A 14269-nucleotide genomic window follows, 5' to 3' on the forward strand; every position below is an offset into this window, starting at 1 on the left:
TTGCCTTTTGTCACTGTCACCGTATGTGTACTGGATGCCGTTGACAGAGGTGGTACTGCAGTGCTACCCAGCAGCATTCATTTGCCTTTGCAAGGTAGCAGAGACGGTTACCAGTTGTTCTGTACCATCTACTGTGCCATTGTAAATTGGCAATGAGATAACGGTTATCAGTTGTTCTGTACTGTCTGCTGCTGTCATGGGTGCTCCTGGCTGACCTTCGCTGAGGTCGGCCGGGGACGCAAACACAAAAATGGGAATGATTCCCCGGGTCATTCCCTCCTTTATGTTGTATCTAAAAATAGTCAGTCCTGCCTAGAATATGGGGCAAGTGTACTAGAGAACCAGTGTACCAGAGAGCACAACCGCTCCGTGTCAGATCCCGCAGAAATGATGAGCTGCATGCCATTCATGGGGGATGCCCCTGCAACAACCCCACCCGTTGCTTCCCTCCTTCTCCAACCCTCCTGGGCTACCGTGGCAGTGTCCCCCATTTGTGTGATGAAGTAATAAAGAATGCAGGAATAAGAAACAGTGACTTTTTAGTGAGATAAAATGAGGGGGAGGCAGCCTCCAGCTGCTATGATAGTCCAGTCAGTACAGAATCTTTTCTTTAGACATGAAAGGGGGGGATCTGAGGTAGCTCAGCCCCCAGTTGCTATGGTGACAGGTACCTTCTGCCGGAAATAACCGGGAGTCATTCCTATTTTTACCCAGGCTCCCCTGGCCGACCTCATCTGAGGCCAGACAGGAGCACTCACGGGATCATGACAAGGACGGCTACCAGTCCTTCTGCACTGTACCGTCTGCCACCGGGGAAGGGAGGAGAGAGGATGCTGCTGTTCAGTGCCGCAGCACCGCATCTACAAGCAGCATGCAGTAGAGATACGGTGACACTGAAAAAAGTCAAGAAACGATTTTTTCCCCTTTTCTTTCATGGGGGGTGGGGCGGAATTGACGAGATATACCCTGAACCACCCTGGACAATGTGTTTGACCCTACAGGCATTGGGAGCTCAGCCAAGAATGCAGATGCTTTTCGGAGACTGCAGGGACTATGGGATAGCTGGAGTCCTCAGTCCCCCCTCCTTTCCTCCATGAGTGTCCATTTGATTCTTTGGCTTTGCGTTACGCTTGTCACACATCACTGTGCTGTGGACTCTGTATCATAGCCTGGAGATTTTTTTCAAATGCTTTGGCATTTCGTCTTCTGTAATGGAGCTCTGATAGAACAGATTTGTCTCCCCATACAGCGATCAGATCCAGTATCTCCCGTACGGTCCATGCTGGAGCTCTTTTTGGATTTGGGACTGCATTGCCACCCATGCTGATCAGAGCTCCATGCTGGGCAAACAGGAAATGCATTCAAAAGTTCACAAGGCTTTTCCTGGCTACCTGGCCAGTGCATCAGAGTTCAGATTGCTGTCCAGAGCAGTCACAGTGGTACACTGTGGGATACCGCCTGGAGGCCAATACCGTCAATTTGTGGCCACACTAACCCTAATCCAACATGGCAATACCAATCTCAGCGCTACTCCTCTTGTCGAAGAGGAGTACAGAAACCGGTTTTAAGAGCCCTTTATGTCGCTATTAAGGGCCTCGTTGTGTGGATGGGTGCAGGGTTAAATCAGTTTAATGCTACTAAAATGGATTTAAACGTGTAGTGTAGACCAGGCCTCAGCAATGCGAAGAAGGTCGTCCCCCTTCCTACCCTGAGCGATGTAAGTTACACTGACCTAAGCATTGGTGTGGACAGCTTGGTGTCTCTGGGAGAGCTTCTTCGCCCACATAGCTACTGCTGCTTGTGGAGGCTGGAGTAATAAATTTGATGGGAGAGCTCTCTCCCATTGGCTTGGCTTAGCGCTACAGTGGCACAGCTGCATCAGTGCAGCTGCGCTGCCGCAAGCTCTGTACTGTAGCCATAGCCTTAGTCTCCTTGGACCATAAATGTCGTACTGAAAATGTATTCACTTTGTTACTTCCTTCATAGTTCTTCTGCCGAGTCCTCTCTCAACCTTTTATGTGGCATGTGATTGGAGGTCAAAATTTAGTAATCTATCCCAGAGTGAGTGGATGCATGCTTTCATTCAAGGAATTAAAATTGGCTTTCTAATTCAGAAAGCTTTTTGTGCGTTTATGCTTTTCAGAATGTTGTGAATGAGATAATTCTGCTTTTTATGTAGGCTGTAAATATTTCCCACAAAGGGGCAGGATTATCTACATCTGCAACACTGCTGTTTTAAAATAAGTCAATAAGCTCTCTGCAGTGTAGCCATTTAAATTCTTCCTTGTAATAAAAAAGATGTAACCTCTGGTCTGTGGCAATGGACATGGCCCAGTGTAAGCAGATGTAGATGTGGTGAAGTCAAAATTGCTAGATATTTGCATTCAGTGATTAAAAATTCATAAGAAGTGCAATGTTTCTTGAAGCAAAACCACTGTTCATTCTTTGTAGTTGGTATACAATCTCCATGCAGCTTTGGGGGCAGCCTGTATATTGCTGGCATATGGCCAAGTCCAACCTACTAAGGTCTAGTCTGTTCTGCATCAGTAGCTTCATAGGACAAGCCAAGCCTTTCTTTGCAGAATGAGTATTCTTTAAACCCAGTTTACTAGAAAAAGTAGAAAATGTTGCTTCTGAGTTCTCTTGTCCAGTATGGCCCCCAAACTGGCATTTGGTTTACCCATGGATTCTGTTGTGAAGCAGTGTTGCAACTCCCTTCTCTTGCAGGCTTAATGAAGACAAAATGTCCAGCAAACATCTAGAAATGGAAAAAGAATTTCTTCACCTTTCCTTTTTAGTAGCGTAAAGAGCCTTTTTTTTCCTCTAGTTTACTCTTTTATGCCAAAGAGCAAGTCTTCTCTCGAAAAGGTCTACATTGTGGCACAGGCCACTCAGTGTTTTGAGGAATGTCTCCCTTAGAAGCAAGTCAATTTCCAGCTCTTGCTGAGAGTCAGGGGCAGCAGAGACATACATACCTTCAACGCATCTGCAAACCTGTGTGTCAGCTGCTAACTGAGTTTGCCTGTTTTGTTTCACTAAAGGGAACTTTGGGTGTTAGTGGGAGGGAACATGATGGTAGTAAGTGGACTGTGAGGTAAGGAGGGGTGTAGGATAACTAGGGCTGGTTACATATTTTTGGCTGCTTGCAAAATTATATGAAAGGGAAAAGTGGCAATTTCAGTTACAGCAGAGCAGTAGCTCTGCTATAATTCAGTTTTAAGTTTAGCTCTCCATGTCAGCACAAGCTAAACTAATGCTCCAGAAGTGTGAAATGCACATATGCTGCAAGACTAGGGGTTTCTGGAAGCCAAAGGTTTGAAGACCATCTATCACAGAAGCTGGGTAGCTCAAGATGAGAAAAAGTCTTGTCTTTGCTCTCTGCCTGAATTCTGCAGGGTCTCCGTTTAGGAAGCTTTGCTCAGACACCAACATTTCTGGCTTAAGTGGGATATTTTAAAGTTCTCTACAATCCACATGCAGATTCTGATTATTACTTCAACAGTATTGTTCAGGAAATTAGCATTAATTAGAGATAAGAAGAAGACTCAAGTAAGCAGTTAAGATTGTGACATTGCACTCCATATGTTTTATGGAAATATGCTAATAAGTGTGAATATAATGTAACTGGAATATGCTGTATGCAAAAGGTCTCTTGTAAGGTATCATTACAAAGCTTATAATCTACTGAGTGTGTTTATCCTATTTGTATGAATGTATCATTCTTGTATCTAAAACTAGAAAGATGAAGTATTACTCTGAGGTCCTATTGTAATTATGCGAAGTGTGGGCCCTTAATGGTGGCTTAGGATCTTGATGGCTCCCATTGACTAGGACAGCTGGTTGTGAATGGGTTTATTTACCGGCAAGCCTTCTTGTGTAGTGAGGTGGGTAATGAAGAATGAGGTCTTACAGTGACATGTGACCATATCCCATGATACTGGAATCCATCTTAAACCTGGTGCTTTTCCATTTAGACCAGGGGTCTCAAACTCAAATGACCATGAGGGCCACATGAGGACTAGTACATTGGCCCGAGGGCCGCATTTACTGACACCTCCCCCTCGCTGCCATCAGCCCCGCCCCCACTCCACCCCTTCCATGAGGCCTTGCCTCTTCCCACTCCTTCTCTGCCTCCATTCCAACCCCTTTCCTGAAATCCCCACCCCAACACCGCCCCCTCCCTGCCCCCAGGGGGTGCAGGAGGGGTGTGGCGGGGGTTCAGGGCAGGGAGTTGGGGTGTGGCGGGGGTTCAGGGCAGGGGGTAGGAGTGCGGCGGGGGTTCAGGGCAGGGGGTCGGGGTGCAGCGGGGGCTCAGGGCAGTGGGTTGGGGGGCAGGAGGGGTGTGGAATGCGGCAGGGGTGCGGTGTGTGGCAGGGAGCTCGGCAGGGGGTTCAGATGCAGGAGGAGTTCGAGGGGCAGGCTCCAGTCCGATGCACACCGGGGGCAGGGCAGGCTCCCTGCCCCTGCCCTGCCCCTGCGCTGCCCCTGCGCCGCTCCAGGAAGCTGACAGAACCTGTGGAAGGAGGGGCGCAGGGGTGTGTGTAGCTGTTGCTTCAGGCACCGCCCCCAGCAGCTCTCATTGGCCACGGTTCCCCGTTCCCGGTCAATGGGAGCTGCTGGGGGCAGTGCCTGAAGCAACAGCTACACACACCCCTGTGTCTCTCCTTCCGCAGGTTCTGTTGGCTTCCTGGAGCTGTGCAGGGGCAGGGCATTCAGGCAGGCAGGGAGCCTGCCCTGCCCCCGGTGCGCGTCGGGCTGGAGCTGCTCTAGGTAAATGCTGGGAGAGGGTGGGGGGGCGCAAGGAGCTTTCAGGCTGCAGAAAATAACCCCGCGGGCTGTGTATTTGAGACCCCTGATTTAGAAGGAGGGGTGGGAACCCAGAAAGACAAAAGATTCTTGCCTTGTGCCAAAGATATAAAAGGAGGTGGAACAGAGCAAAGGAGGCTGCCAGTCTTGAGAGAGTTCCAGTTCAGGTGGTAACTAGTGTATAACAAGGATTGTACCGGGGAAAGGATTGGGCCCAGACTAGGAAGGAGTCTAGTCTGTGAAGGAAGCTTATTGGAACATCTCTGAGGGTGAGATTTACCTGTATTAAGTTTCTTAATGTATTAGGCTTAGACTTGCATGTTTTTTGCTTTATCTTGCTTGGTGCCTTACTTTGTTCTGTCTGTTATTACTTGAAACCACTTAAATCCTACTTTTTATACTTAATAAAATCACTTTTATTTATTAATTAACCCAGAGTAAGTGATTAATACCTGGGGGAGCAAACAGCTGTGCATATCTCTTTCTGTGTTATAGAGGGCAGACAATTTATGAGTTAACCTTGTATAAGCTTTATACAGAGTAAAACAGATTTATTTGGGGTTTGGATCCCATTGGGAGCTCGGTGTCTGTAGGCAGGAGTACTTGCTGAGCTTTTTCCAGTTAAGTCTGCAGCTCTGGGGGCATGGTTCAGACCCTGGGTCTGTGTTGCAGCAGGCTAGCTTGTCTGGCTCAACAAGACAGGGTTCTGGAGTCCCAAGCTGGCAAAGAAAACTGGCTCAGAGGTAGTTTCAGCACATCAGGTGACAGTCCCAAGGGAGTCTCTGTGATGATTGAACCCATCACAAAGATAATATCATGTCTCTCAATCATTTCCTGAATAGTGGGACTGAGTGTGATCAAAGGAAAGCAAGTTGCTCTGTCACTTGGTCCAGGAATTCTTGATACACAGTCCCTCTAACATGAGTCGCTTATAATATTTTTAGATTTTTAACGTTTTTGGAGCAGAGCTAGGGAATAAAGGGGGTCAGCAGTGAAGGGTAGTTGGGGAGGTGAGGGAGAGGAGTTGGGAGGGTTCAGGTTGAGGGGCTTTGCTTCACTGGGCTGTGCTCTGGCATACCTATGGAGAAAACTGCACATTCCTTGATGACTCCCTACAGTGTAAGGGATTGTCCAAGCACTGTCTTTGAAAACCCAGGTTGACTAAAGCTTTGATGAAGAACTTGGGGTATGTCTACATCTACAATTTTGCAGCGCTGGTTGTTACAGCTGTATTAGTACAGCTGTATAGGGCCAGCGCTGCAGAGTGGCCACACTTACAGCAACCAGCGCTGCAAGTGGTGTTAGATGTGGCCACACTGCAGCGCTGTTGGGCGGCTTCAAGGGGGGTTCGGGGAACGCGAGAGCAAACCAGGGAAGGAGACCAGCTTCCCCGCGGTTTGCTCTCGCGTTCCCCGAACCCCCCTGCAAACCACAGGGAAGGAGACCTGCTTGCTCGGGGATTTGGGGAACGCGAGAGCAAACCGCAGGGAAGGAGACCTGCTTGCACGGGGGTTCGGGGAATGCGAGAGCAAACCGGTGAAGGAGACCAGCTTCCCCGCGGTTTGCTCTCGCGTTCCCCGAACCCCCCTGCAAACCGCAGGGAAGGAGACCTGCTTGCACGGGGCTTCGGGGAACGCGAGAGCAAACCGCAGGGAAGGAGACCTGCTTGATTACCAGAGGCTTCCTCAGGTATGCTGGGATACCTGCTTATTCCATGGAGGTCAAGAAAAGCGCTGGTAAGTGTCTACACTCGATTACCAGCGCTGGATCACCAGCGCTGGATCCTCTACACCCGAGACAAAACGGGAGTACGGCCAGCGCTGCAAACAGGGAGTTGCAGCGCTGGTGATGCCCTGCAGATGTGTACACCTCCTAAGTTGAGCGCTGTAACCCCCTCACCAGCGCTGCAACTTTGTGATGTAGACAAGCCCTTGGTTTCCAAAAGTAGTTTCTCTGCCATCTTTCAACTAATAAAGGACCCTCCTCAGACCCCTTATATTTGAGTGCTCAGAAGTGCTGGCAGAGTAGAACCATAAGGATGATTGACATACTGGAAGGTGATGGTAGGGAGTGAAGTGTAACCATCTATGCCTTCTTCTACAATACAGATCTCCCTTTCCTCCCTGTTCCTTCCAAGACCCAAGGAGGGTGCTCCCATTCCCTCCCATTTCTTCCCAATTGGAGAGAAATGAAACCAGCAGTTCCTACCTCATTTGTATTTTCCCCATTTCGCTTCAGGAAGTGGTGAAGGGACACTAAGCCTCACTCTTCCTTCCCCTCCCCTTCTTCCCCCCTCTCTCCCAGAAGAGCAGCACTGGAAATCAACAATGCAGGAGTATGGGGAGAAAGAGGTGTAAGTTGTGCAGTAGGGGATGCATGTGGGCTTCAGTTCTGCCTTCACATCTGTCTCCCATTCAAAATATGCCCCCATAGTGCTGAAACCAGGATGGGGAGCTGGGAATGAGCATATTCAGTGCATGACACAGACACACAATGTTGAAGCTAGAGTGAGAAGCTGGGGATGAGCATGTTTGGGGCTTGGCCCAGTACATAGCACCAAGATATTTGGGAGCTAAGAACAAGCATGCTCTGAGCATGTGTCAAGTCCCTTCCCAACAACCTAGAGCCAGGTTTGGGGTAGGGACTCTGCATCTCTGCTCTCCTGTCCTTTATTATGTCCAGGTAGACTATGAGCAGCTCATGTAGCCATTACCCACTTCATAGCTCCATTATGCTTATTGGGGCATGCAGTAGCAAGGAACAGGGTAGAACTGTGTGTTTTTAGGGGGGCTTGAAGCGGTAGGGGTATGGGGGTGATCAGAGCAAATAGCAGGACAAAGGGAATATTGGAGTAGTTGAAACATTGTGGAGAAATATGGGAGGTCCCAGCACTGAGGGTGGAACATGGAGGGTGTTGGAATAGTGCATGGATTTGGTGCAAAGGAAGAGGTTATAGCTGTGTGGTGGAAAATGGGGGACTTCAGCTCTTTTTCACCTACATTGTTCCTGCATCTTTAACGATTGGTCCCAGGCCAGTGATTGCCTTTCCAGGGAGAAGAGAAAGAACTGGCCTGTGCTGGGCAGGCAGTGAGGTGCAGGAGACTAGGAGAAGCTACAGAGGCAATGAAGGGATTAACATGCAGCCAGTGCATTCTGTGACTGGGGTAATCACTGCCAAGAAGCTGGAGGAGTGGAGGAGGAAAACTGGGCTGTGGTACACAGAGATGCTGAATTTATATTTGTGTGTGTTTGTTTGTTTAAGGATGTGAATTTTATCTGCTTATTTCCTGTTGGTGGAGGAAGGTAAGTCATAGCTATCTCAAGTGTTATTACTCTGTTGACTTGTATGGTGGCTAATGGATAGTGCACAATGGGAGAGTTAGACCTCTTTCATGCTCCTGGTTAGGTTCAAGTATTTTATGTAGTCTCTGTGGGCACTATTCATTAACCACTATACAAGTCAATAGAGTAATAGCCATGACTTTCCTTCCTCCACCAATAGAAAGCAAGCAGATAAAAACCACGTCCTTCTCAAGGAAGTCAAAATTATAGCAAAATATCCCTTGGCAGGATACTATTTGAGGTAATTACAGTATTATAAGAACAGCCATACTGGGTCAGACTAAAGTTCCATTTAGCCCAGTATCCTATCTTTTGACAGTGGCCAATGCTGGGTGCTTCAGAGGGCATGAACAGAACAGGTAATCAAGTGGTCCATTCCTTGTCGCCCATTCCCAGCTTCTGGCAAACAGAGGCTAGGGACACTATCCCTGCATTTCCTGGCTAATAGCTATTAGGGGACCTATCCTCCATGAATTTATCTAGTTCTTTTTTTAACACTGATTGTTTCTATGTAAATGGGAAAGTCTCCAGGCTAAACACAGTGCGTGAAAAAGCCAGTCTCCACCAGAGTCAAAAGTTTTTCCTGGCAATTATGGGGGCCTAAACTTACCCATTCTGTGTAATTTAAGCTTCTGTTTATAAACCAAAAAAAAGCCTATATTTGTATAAATTACTGATTACTTTAGATATCTGAATGTTTGGATGTCCAACTTGGGACATCTTTAAGGAGCCTGAGTTAGCACGTGGGCATTCAGCATTTACTGAAAATCAACCCCCCTACAGGAAGTCTTGATGTGAGCAATCAAAAAAAAATCACTATTCAATCTTGGCCAAGTTTTCAAATGTAAATATTATATTCAGGAATTTGAAGAGCCCCTAGTGATGCCTGAAGCTTTTGCCAAACAGCAGAGTGAAATTAACAAGGCTAATCAGTTTTACTGCTCTCATTCAAACCCTTTGGGCAGCAGTGAAGCTGTTAAGAGTCATGTCACTTATCTACAGATGTAGACTCATGTCACTTATCTACAGATGTAGACTTGTAAACATTAACAAATTTACAGCCATTAAAGCTAACTTAAGTCTTATGTCAGCATTCATCAGTAAACTCTGAACTGTCATTTATTGTCAAAACCCTCTTACCAGAGTTTCCACATCTGATAAATCCCCTTAAAAGAGCATCTGCATCGGGAGAATGAAAAATAAAGGTTTAATTTCATAACTTAAGTCCTCTATTGAAACACTACTAATAGTTTCCCAAGTTATGCTATCAGTCCCCTTTTTTCAGATTCTGATATCCTGGTCTGAAATTGTGCAGCCTTCAGTTAAGTAACTGAGTGCTAAATTGTAAACTGCTTGCTTACTTTGAACAGTTATTCACACAAGTAATCCTATTAACTTAATTGATGAGCAAGGGGTTCATATTCAGGTCTTTTATCAATACCCTGGGACATTTTTAAAGAGAGGATCAAGAGATTCAGTGTTTGAAAAGAAAGATGGCTATATGTATTTCTTATATCTGAGAATCATAGAAATGTAGGACTGGAAGGGCTGGTCTACACTGCGGGGGGGATCGATCTAAGATACGCAACTTCAGCTACGTGAATAATGTAGCTGAAGTCCAAGTATCTTAGATCGATTTACCTCTCATCCTCACGGCGCGGGATCGACGTCCACGGCTCCCTCTGTCAACTCCGCTACCGCTGTTCGCGCTGGTGGAGTTCTGGAGTCGACGGGAGTGCTTTCAGGGATTGATATATTGCGTCTAGATGAGACGCGATATATCGATCCCTGAGAAATCGATCGCTACCCGCTGATACGGCGGGTAGTCTAGACGTACCCGAAGAGACCTCAAGAGGTAATCTAGTCCTGTCCCATGCACTGAGACACTACTAAATATTATCTAGACCATCCCTCACATGAGTTTGTCTAACCTTTTCTTAAAAACCTCCAATGTTGGAGATGTCACAACATCCCTAGGTAGTTTATTCCAGTGCTTAACTACCTTAATTTTTCCTAATATCAATTCTAAAACTTCATTGCTGCAATTTAAGCCCATTATTTCTTGTCCTGTCCTCAGTGGTTAAGGAGAACAATTTATCACACTCCTTTTTATAACAACCTTTTATATACTTGGAGACTTATCATGATCTCCCCACAGTCTTCTCGTCTCCAGACTAAACACACCCCATTTTTAAAAATCTTTACTTGTAAGTCATGTTTTCTAGACCTTTATTTTTGTTACTCTCCTCTGGACTTTCTCCAGTTTGTCCTCATCTTTCCTGAAATGTGGTGTCCAGAACAGGACACAGCACTCAATTTGAGGCCGTAACAATGCTGAGTAGATAATACTTAGTCCTGCCATGAGTCCGGGGGACTGGACTAGATGACCTCTTGGTCCCTTCCAGTCCTACGGTTCTATGGGTAAAGTGGAAGAAGTACTTCTCAGAGTGTTATACAAACATTTGTAAGTAATTCTCACACCATCCCTCAGAGGGGAATTGGTTAATCCCTGTTTTTAAAAAATGAGAAAACTGATAGGGCAGGTGTCTTGCCTGTGGTCAAAGTAGGCTAGTACCATAGTTAGAAATCGAAGCCATAACACCAGACTCAGCCCTGTGCATTAACCACTAGAATGTGTCTTCTCTCAGATGAATAGTAGAACAACATTCCAAGTAGCACTATAGTATACAATCTAAAAATAGAAGTTGCTAATTTAGTATGTGGTGGCTTAGAAGTGACAGAACCGAAGTTCTTTTGGGGGTGGGGGTTTCCCAGTGTGCTGGTCCAAGAGGGAAAAGTGTTTGACAGTTGCATATTAGTGGTACTGCTACAATAGCTCCTAGAGGCAACAGTCAGATTGTGCTAGGTATTGTATAGACATAACAAAACCATCTTTGTCCAGAAGAGCTCAGTCTAATTTTAAGAAACATAAAAAATGGGGTTAACAAAAAGCAGGCAAAGGCAGTGATAAGATTGTTTGGATATACAGGCTATGTAGTACACAACTAGATGAGTCTGATCAGTTTTTTTTGTATATGTAATACTCAGGTGTGATAATGTGGGGAATCTATGCACAGTTTAAGTGTTTCATATTGAAGAGTCTATATTTGCATTAGATGGCAAACTCCATTTTGTTAGGCTGTTCTTTGCATTCCTGCTGTCTGTTAACCATATACAATTCCAAATGGTGGTAGCACAGGGCTGACAATGAAAAATCATTACACTTTTTGCAGTCAAGATACACAAGATAGAAAATAAGATTTAAGATTTTGCATTAATTATGGTTTCCGAGGTCAAGAAAACCTTGGACATGCTAGAAGTGAATCTCACTAGAAAATTTGCTTTCTAAGTTTGACTAGTTTGTGTTCCACCAATGCACTAACAGAGCTGATTACGTAACAACAGAGGGGCAAGGGTAAATTGGGAAATTCTCAAAATTACTACCCCTATTAGAAAGCGACAGAGTCCTGTGTCACCTTATAGACTAACAGACGTATTGGAGCATACCCCTGTTAGGGTAGCACATCAGTGATCCATTTAAATGTAGAAATTGATCACTCCTTCATTTAAGGCTCTTCGGAAAGTGGTGGTGAGGATTAGCGTGGACCAGTGATAAGTCCGGGCTCCTTCTCCCCACTATACTCCTTTTATGTCTGTGCTCTATCCAATGTTTCACATGCCATATCTGCATGTCAGTTCAAATACCCTCCCTCTCCACACACACAAACACACCTCGCCATGCGAAAACCCTGTGTTGTTCTTCTCCATTATGCCACCTACAACACCTTGGCTATTCCATTCACCCGCCAATCCTGATAATGCCCATCTGCCTGAAGGACATAGTTAAGGTTACTAGGATGCTGCTCACTTAACTCCATTATATGGGTGTGTTAATGAATTATCAAAATTTATTTTTTGTGGTTTTTTTCTTTAAAGGTGCATAATAAAAAAAAAATGTTGGACTAACAATGAGCAGTCATAATTGTTGGCTAATCAGATTTGTGTAGTAATGCATGTAGTAATCCATGTATGTTCTCTGAACAATGACAGGAGCAGCACTGTACCAGGATGCCCTGAGCAGCTGTCCTTCCCTACTGCAATTGCTGAGCAGCTCCCTCGCTGCATGCCTGCCACACCATAGTACAGGAAGGAGAATAGTTAGCATCTTTGGCTATTTTGCCTGCTTGAAGCTCCAGGGAGATTGTGATATGAGTTTTGGGTATGTCTGAGCCTAGGTGAGTGCCTAGGAAAGAATGTCTCTCTTCCCCCATATAGCCACCCAGGAGTGAAGAGGAGAAACTGAGAACCAAAAACCAGTTATGGCTCCCTGCTTCTCTGCTCCAGCCTGGGGTCAGCTTATTGTGCTCCCGTTGGCAAAGTGTTCCCAAGGGACCACTTGGTAGATAGCAACGTGCTCCAATCACTCACCAGCCCCTGCATGAAGGATGTGAAGTGTAGGAGCTGGCTGTACCATCTTTTAGCTATATTGGAGTCTCCTTCACGTTTAGAAGTCGCCAGCAAGGGATGTGTAGCAGCTTCCACTTTTTGCACCACCAGAATACTGCAGAAGGAGAGGAGCAGAGCTTAGACTCTACCCCAAAGTATTGATTTGTGGCCTCTTGACCTTTTTGATATAACATGTTTGGTCCTTAGGCTGTAAAACTTAGACTTCATTGCTGACTAAGATCAAGGTCTCTGAAAGATGCTATCTGGTACCACTACGTTGAGAACCTCAAGCAGAAACTGGACCAGGGCAGGGTGTTTGAGGTGTCCAGCAAGTGGGATGCCAGTAACTGCCTCCTCCCCGGGGACAGCTTCACCAGGTTCACCAACTGACAGTTCATCCACAGGGCCCGACTCAACTGCGTTCCCCTCAACAGAGCCATCCGCCACAGCAGCCGGGACAAGTGCCGCAGGAAGTGCGGCTGCGTGAACGAGACCCCGCCGCATGTCCTGTGTGGATGCAAGCAGCACTCCGGAGCCTGGTGGCACCGCCACAATGCCATAATAAAATGGCTGAAGTATGATTTTTTTCCTTCTCTTCTTTGCAAAATAGTGCTCTCCTTCGTTCTGTTCTTCCTTGTTGCCTTGCCATCGACAGCATTCCAGACTCCAGTGACGTGCTGTTTGAATCCGTTTCGTTCCAGTGACATAAAGAAAACACCTTGAACAGAGTAGCTGGGGAGTTGCACAAGAAGTTGAATGGAACAGTGCCAGCAATAACATCCTTACCACATTAGTTAAAAAGAAAACATGCTGATGCTGACAGCTCAGATAACAACTTTCTCATGAGAGGTGACACGTTTCTTTTAGCCAGTAGGCTGCTATATTTTCCAATAGATTTCTTTCCTGCAAGCTTTTTTTTTCTTTGTATCATAAAAAAAACTTGAGTGGAGATGAAATCAAATCTTTAGGCAGTTGTTTTTAACACATTCGCTGTCAGTTATGTGAAGCAAAATCTATCTTCAGTACTGTCCCATGTACCTGCCAATAACAGGATGATGCCCTTGTACCTGTCCCCTCCATAGGAATGTTGCCTATGAAAGTGCCAGTATGAACACGCCTAAGAATATAATCATGTTCTGTTGCTGCACAGAACTTGTAGGGGAAACATGCGGCTGTGAGGTTAATCAGAGTTTTTAATGTAAATTTCAAAGCTTGTATGTATTGTTTTGGGAGCCTTAGGAGATCTTGTGTTGGATGTGATGGTAGTTTTTCTTTTTTCAAAATTGTCTTGCTAGTCAGAAATAGTGACTTCTTGTAGCCTGCACATTTAAGTGGACATTCTCTATTGTTTGTACCTTAAATTACAGATATGTTAGGAGAAAATGTAAACTGGCAGTTCTCTCCAGGCTGAGACTAGACCAAAAAGGATTATTCAGAGTGGCCAAGAGTTCTTTGTTACTCCTCCCAGAAAAACTTTAACATACTTTTTATCTGACACTAACAAAGATTTTAGAAAAATAACAGATTGCCTAATACTAGGCATAAATTCTATACTAATAACTTGGTAACCGCAAGATTTCCCCCCCTCCAATTTTTAAAACCAAATAGTGCAAAAGCAAAACTTCATCATTTGCATTTCCCTTTAAAAGCATACTGTGTGTGTGTGTGTGTGTGT

General features: G+C 45.6%; 1 protein-coding gene across 9 annotated transcripts in view; it reads left to right on the forward strand.

The window, feature by feature from the left end:
- The window catches only part of ITSN1 (intersectin 1), a 218273-nt gene that overhangs the window by 34846 nt on the left and 169158 nt on the right, over positions 1-14269 (forward strand). Inside the window, exon 2 of one of the 9 annotated variants that reach the window (XM_050929035.1) lies at positions 12999-13169. The exons of the other annotated variants lie outside the window; for them this stretch is intronic. The gene's annotated coding sequence lies outside the window, so the exon portion shown is untranslated. The remainder of the gene's footprint in view (positions 1-12998; positions 13170-14269) is intronic. 9 annotated transcript variants of the gene reach the window in all.

The sequence above is a fragment of the Gopherus flavomarginatus genome, chromosome 1 (assembly GCF_025201925.1).
Source record: "Gopherus flavomarginatus isolate rGopFla2 chromosome 1, rGopFla2.mat.asm, whole genome shotgun sequence".
Taxonomy (NCBI): domain Eukaryota; kingdom Metazoa; phylum Chordata; order Testudines; family Testudinidae; genus Gopherus; species Gopherus flavomarginatus.